This window comes from Meles meles, chromosome 3 (genome assembly GCF_922984935.1).
Source record: "Meles meles chromosome 3, mMelMel3.1 paternal haplotype, whole genome shotgun sequence".
In the NCBI taxonomy this organism is placed as follows: Eukaryota; Metazoa; Chordata; class Mammalia; order Carnivora; family Mustelidae; genus Meles; species Meles meles.
The window spans coordinates 106524878-106539647 of NC_060068.1; the positions used below are offsets into that span (position 1 = coordinate 106524878).

Below are 14770 nucleotides of genomic sequence, written 5' to 3' on the forward strand. Positions count from 1 at the left end.
ACTGGCGTCCTTGGTATTTTCTGGAGTCGAGATACCTAGAATTCCTGAGTTCCACCAAGGAAGCTGCTTTTGTGGGCTCAGATGTGCCCAGGTATCAGTGTAGAGATCATCTGGTTTCTACCATGCCTTGGCTGCTGCCAACCATGCCATCTGTGTGCAGCCCAGGAAGTGGAGTACCCTGCTTTAGAAGGCCAGTTCCTCTTGATCTCCTTGGCAGTGCCCCTCACCTTCTTGCTTGTTCTATGTTGGCAGCCCTACTCAGCTTTTCTGGGAACAGTGAGAGCTCTGACTCCATACTCCTGCCCTTGCACTGTCTCTCAGGACCTCTAAAGTGCTATTGTTCAATAGAGCTTTCTGTGATGACAGAAATGTTCTATTATCTGTGCTGTATGATACGGTAGACATTAGCCACATGTGGCTCTTGAGCACTTGAAATGAGGCTACTCTGGCTAAGGAACTGAGTTTTAAATTTTATTTCATTTTAATTAATTTAATTAATTTAAATCTAAACACTACATGTGGCTCTTGGCTACCATATTGGACAACATAGATCTGATGAGTTCAAGGAGTTTTGTTTTATCTGCAAAATGGGAATAAAATCTGCCCCATCTGCCTCATAGGGCTGTCTGGAGCAAACAAGATGATGAATGGAGAAATGATGTACTCACATAAGGGATTTGGAAAGAAAGACAGCAGTGTGAATTGAGTAGGGTTCTTCTTCTAGCTCTGTTAATATTTCTGTTTTATAGTCCTTGTTGGACAGTGTTGATTTGATTTGTTTACATTTCTGTGTCTCTTATCTGACCCTGAGCTCTTTGAGGGTAAGAACCCAGTGAGACTATTTCTGTCTAATTCCAAGAGTAATTCAAGGAAACAGAGAAGAGACTTCTGTGATCCCATCACCCATTCTATTCCCTAGACTTCAAACTTCCCACCTTTACAGTGGTCCTCCTTGTTTGCTGGTCATGAAAGTAGGGGCTGTTTGCTTAGGCCTAGCCCTGCACACTGGTTTTAGCAGCCTAGGAGGCTTGAGGTCAGAGCTGGTTCTCCTGGGAAAGTGGTCATCAGGTCCTTTCAAGGTTTGGGGGACTGGCACCGCTCAGAATTTCCCTTCCCCATACACTTTACCCAGTTAGCTCTGTCCCAAGAAAGAAGCCAAGCTCCTGAGTACTGGCATCTCTGTGTCCAGCTGGACTCTTCTTTTGGCCAATGCATTTATTTATTCATTCTAACATTTGAGCTTATTCTATTTATTTGTTTATAAAGATTTTATTTATTTATTTGACAGACAGAGACCACAAGTAGGAAGAGAAGCAGGCAGAGAGAGAGGAGGAAGCAGGCTCCCTGCTGAGTAGAGAGTCCGACTCAGGGCTCTATCCCAGGACCCTGAGACCATGACCTGAGCCGAAGGCAGAGGCTTCAACCCACTGAGCCACCCAGGCGCCCCACTTATTCTATTTTTTTTTTATTTGACAGACAGAGATCACAGTTAGGCAGAGAGGCAGGCAGAGAGAGAGAGAGAGGAGGAAGCATGCTCCCTGCTAAGCAGAGAGCCCGATGTGGGGCTCAATCCCAGGACCCTGGGATCATGACCTGAGCTGAAAACAGAGGTTTTAACCCACTGAGCCACCCAGGCACCCCCACTTATTCTATTTATAAGCATATTACTCTCGTAGCACTTTGTTAATGTCTTTTTATAACTTGCTTCAGGAGCGATTGTAATTTATATATTCATTCTGTGAATTACGATTGTGCACTTTTGAACATTTATTATTTATCTTCATGGTACTAGGCAGTGACACAGTTAGAATTATTCCTGGGCTACTCTTGCTAGCCTCCCGGGTGTTCCATGGAAAAAGTGAGCTGATAGCTGTCCTTTCCCACTTAGTCCCAGGAAAGTGTTCTATGCAGACTTTTCTGGGAAAGAAAGAGAGAGAGGAAGGAAGGAAGGAAGGAAGGAAGGATGGACGGACTCCCCCTCCCCCCTAAAAAACCTGTCACTTCCCACTCAACTATTGCCCAAAGTCTTGTTCTCCTTCCCCAGGCTACTAACCAAAGTTTGCTCACAGCTGCAAAGTCAATTTCCCATCTGTTTGAAGTAAACATAATCAAGAAAGTAGATCAACTGTTAGAAGCCCAAACCAGAGACCAGTTGATTGTTTCTTCTTGGAGAAAACCTGCTATTTGGGGGCAGTTACAGCTTGTTTGGATAGTCGTTTTCTCCACTTCTGAATGTCTAGGAATCACTATGTCTGGACTCTCAGGTCCTGAGGGAGCACTCCATTTTACTAGTCGGATTAAATGCCTCTGGTCAAGGGGAAGGTCTTATCATGGAAAAGAGAAGGGGACTTTGGGAGTCACCCAAATCTGGTTTATATTCTCAGTTTTATTACTTCCTGACTGTGACTTTGTACAAGTTCAACTTCTTTGACCCTTAGCTTCCCCATCTATAAAAAGGAGGGGACAGTTCTGATCTTCGGAAGTTATTAGAAGTAAATATATACGCAACACATGGCCCATAAGATATTCAGGGGTAGAGCAGAATTTGAACTGTGGATGACTATAACTTTGAAAATGATTGGTTGTGTCAGTTCATGCAGTACGTAAATATAAAAACTAAATGACTTCCTGGTGACCTATCTGCACTAATTTTCAAAGGACTATTTTTACTGCTCGAGACTCGGATGTATCCCACACTGTGGCAACAGTTTGATTTCTCTTTACGCCTCACGTCCTCTGGTTTCCTTCTGTTGTTCTTTCCGCTAGAAAGAAATTAGACTTTTGGGAAATCAGAGATGAAACTTCAAAGTCCCATTTTAGTTGGGCTTGGAAGCAGAATCAGGCCCGTGGTGATCTCCTTCAGACGTCTCTCACTCTGGCGGAGGGATATAGCGGAAAACGCCTCCATCACAACGTCGGTTAGAACCGGGCATTTAGCAGAAGCAGGGGAGAGAGGCGGGGTTTAACAAATTCGCTAGCAGGAAAGGGAGGGAGGCGGCCACACGTCTTTTCTGGAAGGCGGCAATTGGGCGAGACGGCCAGTGACGCAATAACTGCGCGCTCACAGCTTCAGATGGTCGCCGCCGGGTCTGCGCATGGGGAGCTGGTTGCCGCTGCAGCCGCCTGGAATTGTGGGGGTTGTGTCTAACCCCTCGGCTGCCGGGCAGGAAGCCGAAGGTAGGGGCAAAGGGGGCCGCCCGGCCCTGGAGCTGGGCGGGTGTCTCGGACCGTGTCCTAGACTCTTCCCACAACTGTTCCGGGGTCCCCACACAGGACACCTGCCCCCCACCCATACATCTCCTTCTTTCAAAGCGGGACGACCAAGCGAGGCCTGGCCTCAGCCCAGGAGTCGCCTTACCTACCTTTTTTGTTCACAGCGTCTCCAGTAGCTTTTTTTAAGTGCCAGGGTATGAGGCGGTGGGAATTCCGAGACTAGCTTCTGATTCTCTGTTTCAGCTTCCTTTTCTGTTTCTTTCTCCCACCCTGTTTGTGCATCTAACCGCTCCTTTGCTGATATTTTGGTTCTTGGCCAAGGCCTCGGTGTCTCTCCATCGTATGGAATTGACCATATGCCTTCGTCGTATTTCCACCCCTGACTTGTGGTGTTCTTTTTCTTGGTAGATGGAAGACTTGTCTTTGAAGTGCGGATTTCACACTTTGGTGTTTTTCAAATCACCTAGGAGGTTGTGTACATTTCTGGCCTGTACTCAGGGATTTCATTTAAAGTAGAGTATGGGCACCTGCAGTGCTTCCCAGGTGATTCTGATGGTCCTGAAATTCTTGCTTTGAGAGTCTCTCCTGTAGAAGACTGGAGGGAATCTGTTGGGATAGGAGCTCCTGAAATGGGCCTCTAGGTGGGAAAGAATAGCTAACACCTGAGAGGCCAGTGGGGGTTTCTTTGCATTCTAGAAGGTAGAGGGATGTTTGAGGTCTTTAAAAAAAAAAAAAAAAATTGTGGCCCCCTTCCCCCCCCCCCCGCATATGTAATGTCAGTTTTTTACTAAAAAGTTTAATATTTGGCATTGACTCCAGTTTGTATGGCTTTCTGACCTCAGTAGAACAAAACCAACCACAAACTTCTTTGGGGAGATTGAAGGGGTTAGATTAACCCAGAGGAGGTAGGCAGGAGAAGAATGAATCTTCCATGTCTGCTAAGAAAAGAAACTGATGTGTTTATAAACAGTAACAGTGTTTGTTTTGAGAGTGTAAAAGTTTTGTTTTATATCTTTGTGTCTTTTTAGCTCCCACCCCACCCAAGCTTTTTTTGTTGTCTGATAGAACTATAGCCAGATTTGGGGTTTGGATAGGATTTTGATGGGAGCCAGGGTATGAGGATGTTAGGATTGATGTCTAACATGGATTTTAAGTTGGTGTGTGGTTTCAGTTGAGAATAGGGCCCTTGAGGGTTTTTTTTTTTTTTTAAGATTTTATTTATTTGACAGCGACACAGGGAGAGAGGAGAACACAGCAGGAAGGGGGGGAGGGAGAAGCAGGCTTTCTGCCAAGCAGGGAGCCGGATGTGGGCTTGATCCCAGGAGCCTGGGATCATGACCTGAGCCTAAGGCAGACGCCCAACAACTGAGCCACCTGAGAATGTGGCTCTTAGGTTTTTAAGAAAGTGTTGCCACACTAGATTTATGTTTTTCTTTTGATTGTTTAATGAATTTAATCCGCTAATTATGTGGTGTTCTGAAGTGAAATTGGCTACAGAAAAGACTTATTTCCCCCATTTTACAGAGGGTAGGAATGGGGAATATGTTAGTAAGGCGGTGGTGATCCAGGAATGAAAAGTTGCCTTGTTCTTGGATTCCTGCTTTCTTGACCTTCCCTGATGTCCTTGGAGACCAGTTATTCTCTGCAGAGGCCAGCTTTGACCCCTGGTGTGTTTCACTGACCCAATAAAAGGCTAGTGAAGTGAAACCAAAAAATTAACAACATGAGTTTTAAAGTAAACATGCTAGAACTTCTTCATTGAGTGCTGTTCTCCTTTAGAGTGGTATGCGTAGGTGTGAGTGGTGGGAGTGAGGCCTTACTTAAGTGTTCCATCATTGTCTGAAGCAGTTTTGAAAATCTACCCCTGAAATTGTCTTCAGAGACATTTTTGAACCATATTAGTGATCAGTTTCATTAATATATAATACCATACTGTTGGTTTTTTTTTTAACCCCATGTGGCATGGTTAAAGCCACTTTCACCTGACTTGTCTTCAGATGAGTAAAAAGTTCTTTTGAAGTGGATTTAATAGATTTTTGGTGTGTGGTGAACATGTTTTGAATCTATCACTTACTAGCCATATGACCTTGCACAAGTCACCTCTCAGGCTCGGTTTTCCACTGCATAAAAATGGGAATACTGGAGCACCTGAACCTAGCTCAGTCGGTGGAGCATGTCTCTTGATCTTGGGGTTCTAAATTCGAGCCCTATCTTGGGTGTAGAGATTACTTTAAAATTCTTAAAAAAAAAAAAAAAAAAGGAGTGCTTACTTGGAAGAGTGGTTAAATGAGGAGGAACCCATTAATGGACATAGGAATGCAGTGACTTTCTATCCTCAAAGAATAAAGATTTACTATTAATGAGAATAGTTTTTGAAAAATGAGTTTTTTTTTTTTAAAGATTTTATTTACTTGACAGATATTACAAGTAGGCAGAGAGCAGGTAGAGAGAGGAGGAAGCAGGCTCCCCTCTAAGCAGGGGGCTGATGCGGGGCTGGATCCCACAACCCTGAGATCATGGATCGGAGCGGAAGGCAGAGGCTTAACCCACTGAGCCACCCAGGCGCCCCTGAAAAATGAGCCTTTTAAAAAAATACATTTATTTGACAGAGAGGGATAGAGATCATAAGCAGGCAGAGAGGCAGGCTCCCTGCTAAGCAGAGAGCCCGATGTAGGGCTCGATCCTAGGACCCTGAGATTGTGACCTGAGCTGAAGGCAGAGGCTTAACCCACTGAGCCACCCATGTGCCATTCATGTGCCCTAAAAAATGAGTCTTTAAAGGTAAGTTGTATCTTTTTCCAAATAGGTAGATGCCTTTCTCTGTTTATTATCTTTGTCAGTTCATGCTCTGACCTCATCCTACCTCTCCCCCCCCCCCACCCCCTACTTATTTTCTATCCTTTCTTCAGTGAAGCTGTGTTGCAGAGGCTGTCTGCCATCTCTTGGAGTAAGCCTCTTTTCAGGAGAGCTAATCTGAACATTCTTAAAATGCTGGCTCCTTGGTCATGTATTCCCGGGGATTTTTCTTTGGGGCCTCAGCTGGTGCTTTGCTCACGCTCTGTAGCACAGGCATCTCTAACTCCTGGATTTGGTGTCAATTTGGAGACATGTCCTTGTGAGGCTAATCTTTTCTCTTTTTGAACAACGATGAATACTTTATCCTTCTCTGAGTCAGTCTTAAGCTGCAGGCCTTAGTTTTTCACAGTACAGAGCTTCTTATTTTAATTATATATAGTCTGAAGGGGCAGTATCCTGCCCTTTTCTTCATGTTCTTTCACCAAGGGCTTCACTGCTGAGTAGGGGAGGAGGAGGATAGCCCCTTGTCATTCAGGTGGGGCTTTGGGTAACCCCTGATTCCTAGCATCGACAGTAATTGAGTTTGACTTTGTTACAAGAACCTTGTAAAAGATAGAAGCTGCTCAGGACACATGTGAAGAATTCTCCCAGAGTTTTACTGACTTGGGAAGGGTTTACACTCGGCATCTTTCCTTCTTCTATTTTCCACCAGAATCCAGGAGCAACAGAATTATGTTCCACACAGATTTATAGTTCTTTCAGATTAAGCCAGGTAGCACATAGGTAAGGGTGTGGTTGTGTTGGCTGGTCATATCTGCTTTCATTTTCCTAACAGTGCCCTTGGCTTTAGTGTTTTAGGCATTGAGATGTGTCTAAGTCGGTTGTGGGCTGCTGTAATAGAGTACTATAGAATGGGTGGCTTAAATAGCAAACAATTATTTCTCCCCATTCTAGAGTTTGGAAGTGTGAGATCAGAGTGCCAGCGTGGTCAGGTTCTTAAAAGTAGTGGGTCAGCTCTTGAGACCTCTCATTAAGTGTTTTTCGACCCTTTTGAGTCCCACTCCCCCACAATTGTCCCTTCCCCATGGAATTTTTTTTTTTTAATTTATTTGACAGAGATCACAAGTAGGCAGAGTGGCAGGCAGAGAGAGAGAGAGAGAGAGAGAGAGAGAGAGAGGAGGAAGCAGGCTCCCCGCTGAGCAGAGAGCCCAATGTGGAGCTCCATCCCAGGACCCTGAGATCATGACCTGGGTGGAAGGCCAAGGCTTTAACCCACTGAGCCACCCAGGCACCCCTCCCCATGGAATTTTAATACCAAAGATATACCATGTATCTATTTACGTACTATGACCCTTTGGAGGAGCATAAACTTAAAATAGCTAAGATTTTTATTCCTGAAGAATCATTCCCTGCTGTGCTTGTGGGCAATACTGCCCTCATTGAAACTGCATGGTCTTACCTATATTCTCTCTCCAATACAGCCATCAAGGCACATTTTACATCTATAAGATCAGTTAGGGCACCAACACCAGACTAGTAAAGGTGGGAGAACATTATCTCATTCAATCTTCTATTAACCTTGTAAAATAGTTGGTATTACCCCATTTTACAGTTGAAAAAAATAGGCTCAGTGAGGTTAAGTGACTTGACCAAGGTCAAAAGGTTTGTTGTAGTCAGGTTTTAAACCCAGTTCTGACTCCACAGTGATTTCTTTTGCACTGTGCTACCCTCCTCCTCTCACCATGAGCCTGCTCACATCAGCAGGATAGTTGACCATTCACTTTATTTTCTTAAGGCTCTCCTAGGTGCCAGGCCTAATGGAAGATGTTGAGGACACTAAAGTGAGAAAGAGTTCCTGGTTTTGAAGAGCTCATTTAGTTTTCCAAGGGTGGGGTGTCTTAGGGATAGTACCCTTGGTACCCATCCCGTTTGACTTCTCCTAAGATGGCTGGCAATAGCTAAGGGCTGTCATGCAAAGATTTGAGGTAGTTGGCCTTTACAAGGTTCAGAGCTGTGAATATGTCCCTCCTAGTTTGATTTGCCAACCAGCTGAGCTGTTTCTAATCGCTGAGCCTGTTGCCTAAAGTGTGTTGCAGGCCCAGGAAACTCCTTGGCCATTACATGTTTATAAGCATGGGGATTAGTAAAATGCTATTTCTTTCTCTCTTTCTTTCTTTTTAAAGACTTTTTTTGTCAGAGAGAGAGTAAAAGTAGGTAGAGTGGCAGGCAGAGGGAGAGAAAGAAGCAAGCTCCCCACTGAGCAAGGAGCCCGATGCGGGACTCGATCCCAGGACCCTGGGAACATGACCTGAACCGAAGGCAGTGGCTTAACCGACTAAGCCACCCATGTGTCCAAAAGATGCCATTTCTGTTTTTTTAAGTGATATTCCTAATTCAGAGCAGAAGTTTTGTCCCTTTCTGATGTTACTCCATATTGCTGGCCTCAAAAACTAATGCTATTAAGAGAGTTGGAGAAGAAGTGGAGTATGTTTGGAGGTAGAGGTGGGAGAGATAATTTTTACCTGCACTTCTCCAAGGGGTTGAATTGAATTTAGCCTTTGATATATATATTTTTTCCTTCCAAATCTTGGACTTTTTAAAACATTTTTTTAAGAGAGAGAGAGAGGGATAGAGAAGGAGGGTAGGGACAGAGGGAGACAGGGACTCTTAAAGCAGGCTTCATGCCCAGTGCAGAGCCTAACTCCAGGCTCAGTCTCATTACCCTGAGATCATGACCCTTGCCAAAATCAAGAATTGGACACTTAAACGACTGAGCCACCCAGGCATTCCCCAGATCTTGGCCTTCCGAAGTGTTCTGTTTACCATCTGTTTCTCTGATGCGTCCTTGGCCTTACTTTTTCATAGCTGAGCCTGCTGTGTTGGCTCAGGTGTTCCTGGAAGTTGGAGCCTTTGGGTAGTGTCTGATGCCCATGTCCACATGTCCTATCCACAGAGAAATGGGAAGGGGTATGTTTCTCTTGACTGAGGGGGAGGGTGTTGTGCTTTTTAATTATCACTTATCATTCCAGGCAGAAGACTATCACAGCAGTAAGTGAAACTGATCCATGTCTAGCTACTGCCTTTTCTGTCTTATGAAGGGGAGGAGTTCTAGAAACTGAAAGAAGAATCACAGATGCATCTCATAGGTCAGGTGAGGAAAGGCTGATACCAATGGACTTATAAATGGGCACTTCTTTATGTCTGGAAATAGTTTCATGCTTTTGCCTCTCTCATTTCTGTGAGGCTCTCATGGGGCTAGCAGGCATCTGACCAAACTTGAGAAAACTAGCAGACTTCAGTTCCGTGGAAATAACATAAAGTAGGACAGTCGATACAGACAACATTGATTGTTCACACTTTGAATTCAGTTGGTATTAGAGTTGGAAGCTTAAAGGGCAAAATCCTAAGGAAGGTATTTAAGGTTGATTTTGTTACTCTCCCTACTGCTGGTCATGGGGAATTGGGTCTGATTGTATTCATGAGGCAAAGTCTCCCTCTTTGGACCCAGCTGTTAAGGTCTGAAATCATGGTGTTTATGGGCTGGAAAACATCATCCTCGGGGTCTTTATATCAATTTTATTGGAAACATCAGTGCTGGGTCTGGTTCAGATCCAAGGAATGGCTCTTGGTGGTTTCTTTGGTGAGTGAAGAGTCAGGAGGTTCCCTAGTAGTTCTGTCACTTTCCAGTGCTTGAGTTTTGTATTCAATGGTTCTTATTTTCTTGATGACAAAACTGAGTTCCAGAGAAGTGAAATGGGCTGTATACCTTTTTTAGGGCCATCAGCATATTACTTGCAGAGCTGAAACTCAAGCCAGAGGGCTCACAGAGGGTGGCCATAGAAGTTGTTAAAATTATTTAAAGCCTTATAAAGATGCAAGATGCCATTGGAGTTAAAAATCTCCAGGGAGATGGGATGCCTGGGTGGCTCAGTTGGTTAAGCGGCTGCCTTTGGCCCAGGTCATGATCCCAGCGTTCTGGGATTGAGTCCCACATCTGACTCCTTGCTTGGCAGGGAGCCTGCTTCTCTCTCTGTCTCTGCCTGCCACTGTGTCTGCATGTGCTTGCTCTTTCTCTCTCTCTGACAAATAAATAAAATCTTAAAAAAAAAATCTCCAGGGAGAGAGAAGGGCCCCGCCTCCAATGACTGCCTTATTCATTATCTTAAAACCTTTACTGGTGAGGTTTTTGGCTGTCATGCTGATTTCTTTCCTCCTGTTGAGGTATGTTTCCTCTTGATCTTACCCCGGAGAAAATAGATTTGAAGCTTCCCCCTACTTTAGAAACAAAGAACAAGTGCTCAGGCCAGGCTGCTCTGAAGGTGTTCTGTAAAGAATGGGGCCAGTGCACCAGTGGACCTTATCTGGTGACCCAGTAAACCCATGATATATCGCGAGGGAGAAAAAGAGCGAGGGAATGAAGGGTGTATCAGAGTGGTTTAAAAACATTCTGGAGGGGCGCCTGGGTTGCTCAGTCTGTTTTGTGTCTGTGTTTGGCTCAGGTCATGATCCCAGGGTCTGGGGTTGAGCTTTGCATCAGGCTCCTTGCTCGGTGGGGAAGTCTGCTTCTCTTCTCCCTCTGTCTGCTGCTCTTCCCGCTTGTGCTCTCCGCCCTCCCCCCGCCCCCCCGTCAAATAAATAAAATCGTAAAAAGAATAAATAAAAACATTCTGGAGTCAACTTACTTGGTTTCATATTTTGCTATTTACCTACTAGCTGTCAGGTCATGGATAAGTTACTCATTTTCTCTTAGCCTTAATTTCATGATCTGTGGAATGGAATTAGTAATAGTTCCTCTTGGAACTGTCTTGAGAATTACTTGAGAGAATGCATATGGAAAGTGGCTCCTCTGGCACAGTATAAGTGCTCTGTGTGACCAGTCATGTCAACAACAGTAGTTTCTAATTCCTGACCCAAGACTTGGTTACAGGATAAGTTATGCTGACTAGGCCAGTGTTACCTTCACCATCGCATCATTGTCAGTCTCCTTTGTTGTTTGATTATTCATATCAGTAGTCACAGCTGGCTCATGCTGAATAAAAGTCATGAATAGCAAGGAACTTTGAAGTTTCTCTGCCATCTTCTTCCTTCCTTAGCTTAGTTCTCACCTCTCTGGGGCTGCCTTTGACTGGCTCTCCCAGCCAGTGGGCCCTGTGTCCAGGACAGTGGCTGACATGGGAATGTTACTGGAGCAGGGCTGGCTGTCCAGAGTCTGCCTGGGGCCCTCTGACAGAATGTTCTCCCTGTCTCTTGCCATCTGCTCTTCAGCCAGACATGAAGCAATTAGCTCGTTATCGGAACTTTGACTTCTGTCACGGCTTTCTTCTCATTTGTATGCCCATTTCTGTTCCTTGTGCAAGGTCAGGGAAGTGCAGTCAAATACACTGACCAGATTTTGTGTTTAAGTTGACTCTTGCTTTTTGAGATTTACAACTGGTTCTGTGTAGCAGTGGGGGTGGGAGTAGGGAAAAGCCCCTGAAGCTACTACCTCTCATACTGATCTCAAGCTGAGTTTCTAAAAAACCCCAAGTACTGTAATTATAGCCTATGCCTTACTTCTCTGAATGAAACAAATAGGCCAAAACCTTAACATTGGGGGGGGGGCAGTGTGGGAGAGCAGTCTCAATTGGTTTAAAAAAAAGAAAAATTAAAGAGTTAATGCTATTGTCTTCAGTTGTTCCGCAAGCCTCTGCAGTATCTTTCTTACCTAGTCTTTATGCTTCCCCTATTTTCTGTAACTGTTCCTGAGTTGTTACGGGAGCCTCCTCCTTCAGTTTCCTCTAGGACACTGTGTACCTCTGCCCCGTGGGGTCTTCCTAAATACGGTGCTGATTGGAGAACAGTCATGCTTAGAAGCCTTCAGTGGCACCCCCTGGCTGCTGCTGAATGTGTTCTAAATATATCATTTGTCTGTCATTTGTCCGGGTGTCTGTCATTTGTCTGGGTGTTCGATGTTCTGTGCCTATCACGGTGTGTCCCTGTCCTACCACTTTAATTATATCCTCTACCGTTACCCACATGTATCCTTTGCTCTTGGTAAACTGGTCCATGTGACCCTCTAAATATGCCTCATGTTTGTGATTCGGCCAGTTCTTTTGCCCAGAGTCCCCTCTCTTTTGTTTCCTATTTAAGCTGCACAGCTGCCTTCTTCAGTGAGCCTTGCCTGATACCTCCTCATCTGTATCCCCATAGCAACACTTTGATTCTAGAATTTAGCATACTTTATCCTGGTTAGTTATTTTGTCTATTATTATGTGAGCTTCTCAAGGACATGGGCTATGCTTTATTTTGTGTCTCCAGCATAATGCTGAGTGTACCATAGACACCATTAAATGCTTATTGAATGAAGAAATATGTGAAAACCTGAGAAATGATAATAGTCCTGGTCAATTTCCAATTCTTTCCTGAAGCATTCCTTGTACCCTAGTCACAGTGAGTCAGGCACTCTCAACTCCTAGAGCTCTTGGTGTCTGAAGTAGTCTGATTCCATAGAGTAAGTCTTCTTTTCTCAAATGGGTTAGAAATTCCTGGTGGGCAGAAAGTGTATCCCTCATTCCTGTTTGTGTCCCCACCTCCCAGCGCAGTCCTTGGCAGATAGAGGGTGCTTAATAAGTGCTTACGAATGTCAGAGTCCTGCTCTTGCCAGCTGATGTGCCTACCTCAGCCGCTTCTGTCACTCACTGGCCAGGAGTCTCCCAACTCCAAGATCTTTTCAGGGTCAGGTAGGGAACAGTGTCAGCCACAGGGAATGGTGGACCTGTGTCAAACTGAAGGGCTTATGTGTTCCCTGAAGTACAGCTGCTACTCAGCTATAGTCATGAGTGAGTGTGGCTCTAGTGTCCTTATCTTACATTACAAGAGAAGCCAGAAATCCAGGTTTTTGTGTGAAATCCCCAGGGACTACCAAAGTACATCTGTGGTCCAGATTTGGCATCGAGGCTACCCATCTGTGATCTTTGGATAGAGCCTGAAATTTCACATATTTAAGTTCCTTACAGAAGAAGAAAGGGAGTGGAGGACATAACCTGAAAGCTTTAAAGGGAGTTTTGTTGAAAGCCTAGGTTTGCTTGGGTGTCCTGTTATTTTCTGTGGGGAGTGACATAGTCTCTTGAGCCAAGTCCTGCAGAGACCTCCTGTTTTGCTTCATCCTCCCTTGTATTCTGTCCCTGGAAAGATGGTGACCCAGGGACTTAGGTGATTTTTACCCTTTGCACAGCCTTTGCTGAGGCAGGTGTAATGGTGGTTCTTGCTGCTTTCTGCTTCTGAGGGCCTGGTGATCAGTCTGGTTAGAGGCTGAGGTCCTAGGAATCATTCCTGTTGATGACTTCTCTGAGAAGGAGTTCTGAATGAACCAGCATAAGTGCAAGGGAGGTATATTGTACAAAATTATTGCCTAAATGTGGTAGTCAAGGGGCAAAGCAGTATAATAGCCAGGAGGAAATCTGTACCTGTATGGAGGCTTTTGCAGGGCGGTATATTACCCTCTGACTGTCCTGTTCTTTTCATAGTCCCTAGGAGCCTCTGGCAGAGTTTACTTGGCATTACCTTTTAGGTCTGAAGGTGTTACTACCATTGATACCTCCATCTGAGGCAGAAACAAACTGATTGGATTATCTCTGGAAGACTGCATGAGAAACTGAAAAGAATGATGTCTTTGGTGAGGGGCCCTAGGTGGCTGGGCAGTGAGGGAGAAGAGAGCCTTAATTTTCACTGCATACCTTTGTGTGCTTTTTCAAATTTGAGCTGTGTGTGTATATTGCTAATATTTTTAAAAAATATCCCTGGGTAGGGGCACCTGGGTGGCTCAGGTCATGATCCCAAGGTTCTGGGATTGAGCCCTGCATTGGGCTCCCTGCTCACCAGGAAGCCTGCTTCTCCCTCTCCTACTCCACCTGCTTCTGTTCCCTCTCTCACTCTCTGTCAAATAAATAAATAAAATCTTTTAAAAAAATAAAGTATCCCTGGGCAGACCCAAGTGTGGTCTCCTCTTCAACTTCCACTCTGTCCTCACTTTATTCAGTAACTGTGGATTCTCTGTAAACATCTAGAACCAGTTACTGTAATTTGTCCCTTGGAGGTGACAGACTTGTTTTTCTGTTCCACAGAAGTGTCTTAGGTTTTCTCAGCCACAGGTCTTCAGAATAACTGTCAGGCCTAAAGTATGCTTAACATTTTACTGTTTATGAAAGGGCTTTCCTGGAGTGCCCGGGTGACTCAGTTGGTTAAGTGTCTGCCTTCGGCTCAGTCATGATCCCAGGGTCCTGGGATCAAGTCTTGTGTTGGGCTCTCTGATAAGTGGGGAGCCTGCTTCTCCCTCTGCCCCCCCCCCACTCATGCTCTCTCTCTCTCTGTATATATATTTATTTATTTTTATTAACATATAATGTATTATTTGTTCCAGGAGTACAGGTCTGTGAATCATCAGGCTTACACATTTCACAGCACTCACCATAGCACATACCCTCCCTGATGTCCATAACCCAGCCAGCTTATCCATACCCCTCACCCCCCAGCAACCCTCAGTTTGTTTCGTGAGATTAAGAGTCTCTTTTGGTTTGTCTCCCTCCCAATCTCATCTTGTTTCATTTTTTCCTTCCCTACCCCCACAACCCCCCGGCCTGCCTCTCATATTCCTCATATCGGAGAGATCATATGATAATTATCTTTCTCTGACTGACTTATTTTGCTCAGCGTAATACCCTCTGTTTCCATCCACGTTGTTGCAAATGACAAGATTCCATTTCTTTTGATGGCTGCATAGTAT

The 14770-nt window shown here is 44.8% G+C and overlaps 1 protein-coding gene across 5 annotated transcripts in view; it reads left to right on the top strand.

Moving 5' to 3' along the window:
- The first annotated feature begins 3062 nt into the window (after window positions 1-3062).
- The window catches only part of SIL1 (SIL1 nucleotide exchange factor), a 220020-nt gene continuing 208312 nt past the window's right edge, over window positions 3063-14770 (top strand). For 4 of the 5 annotated variants that reach the window (XM_046000371.1, XM_046000374.1, XM_046000375.1 and 1 more), the window contains exon 1: window positions 3069-3177. The gene's annotated coding sequence lies outside the window, so the exon portion shown is untranslated. Of the gene's footprint in view, window positions 3178-14770 lie in introns of all 5 variants that reach the window. The other variant, XM_046000372.1, reaches the window with a different exon arrangement.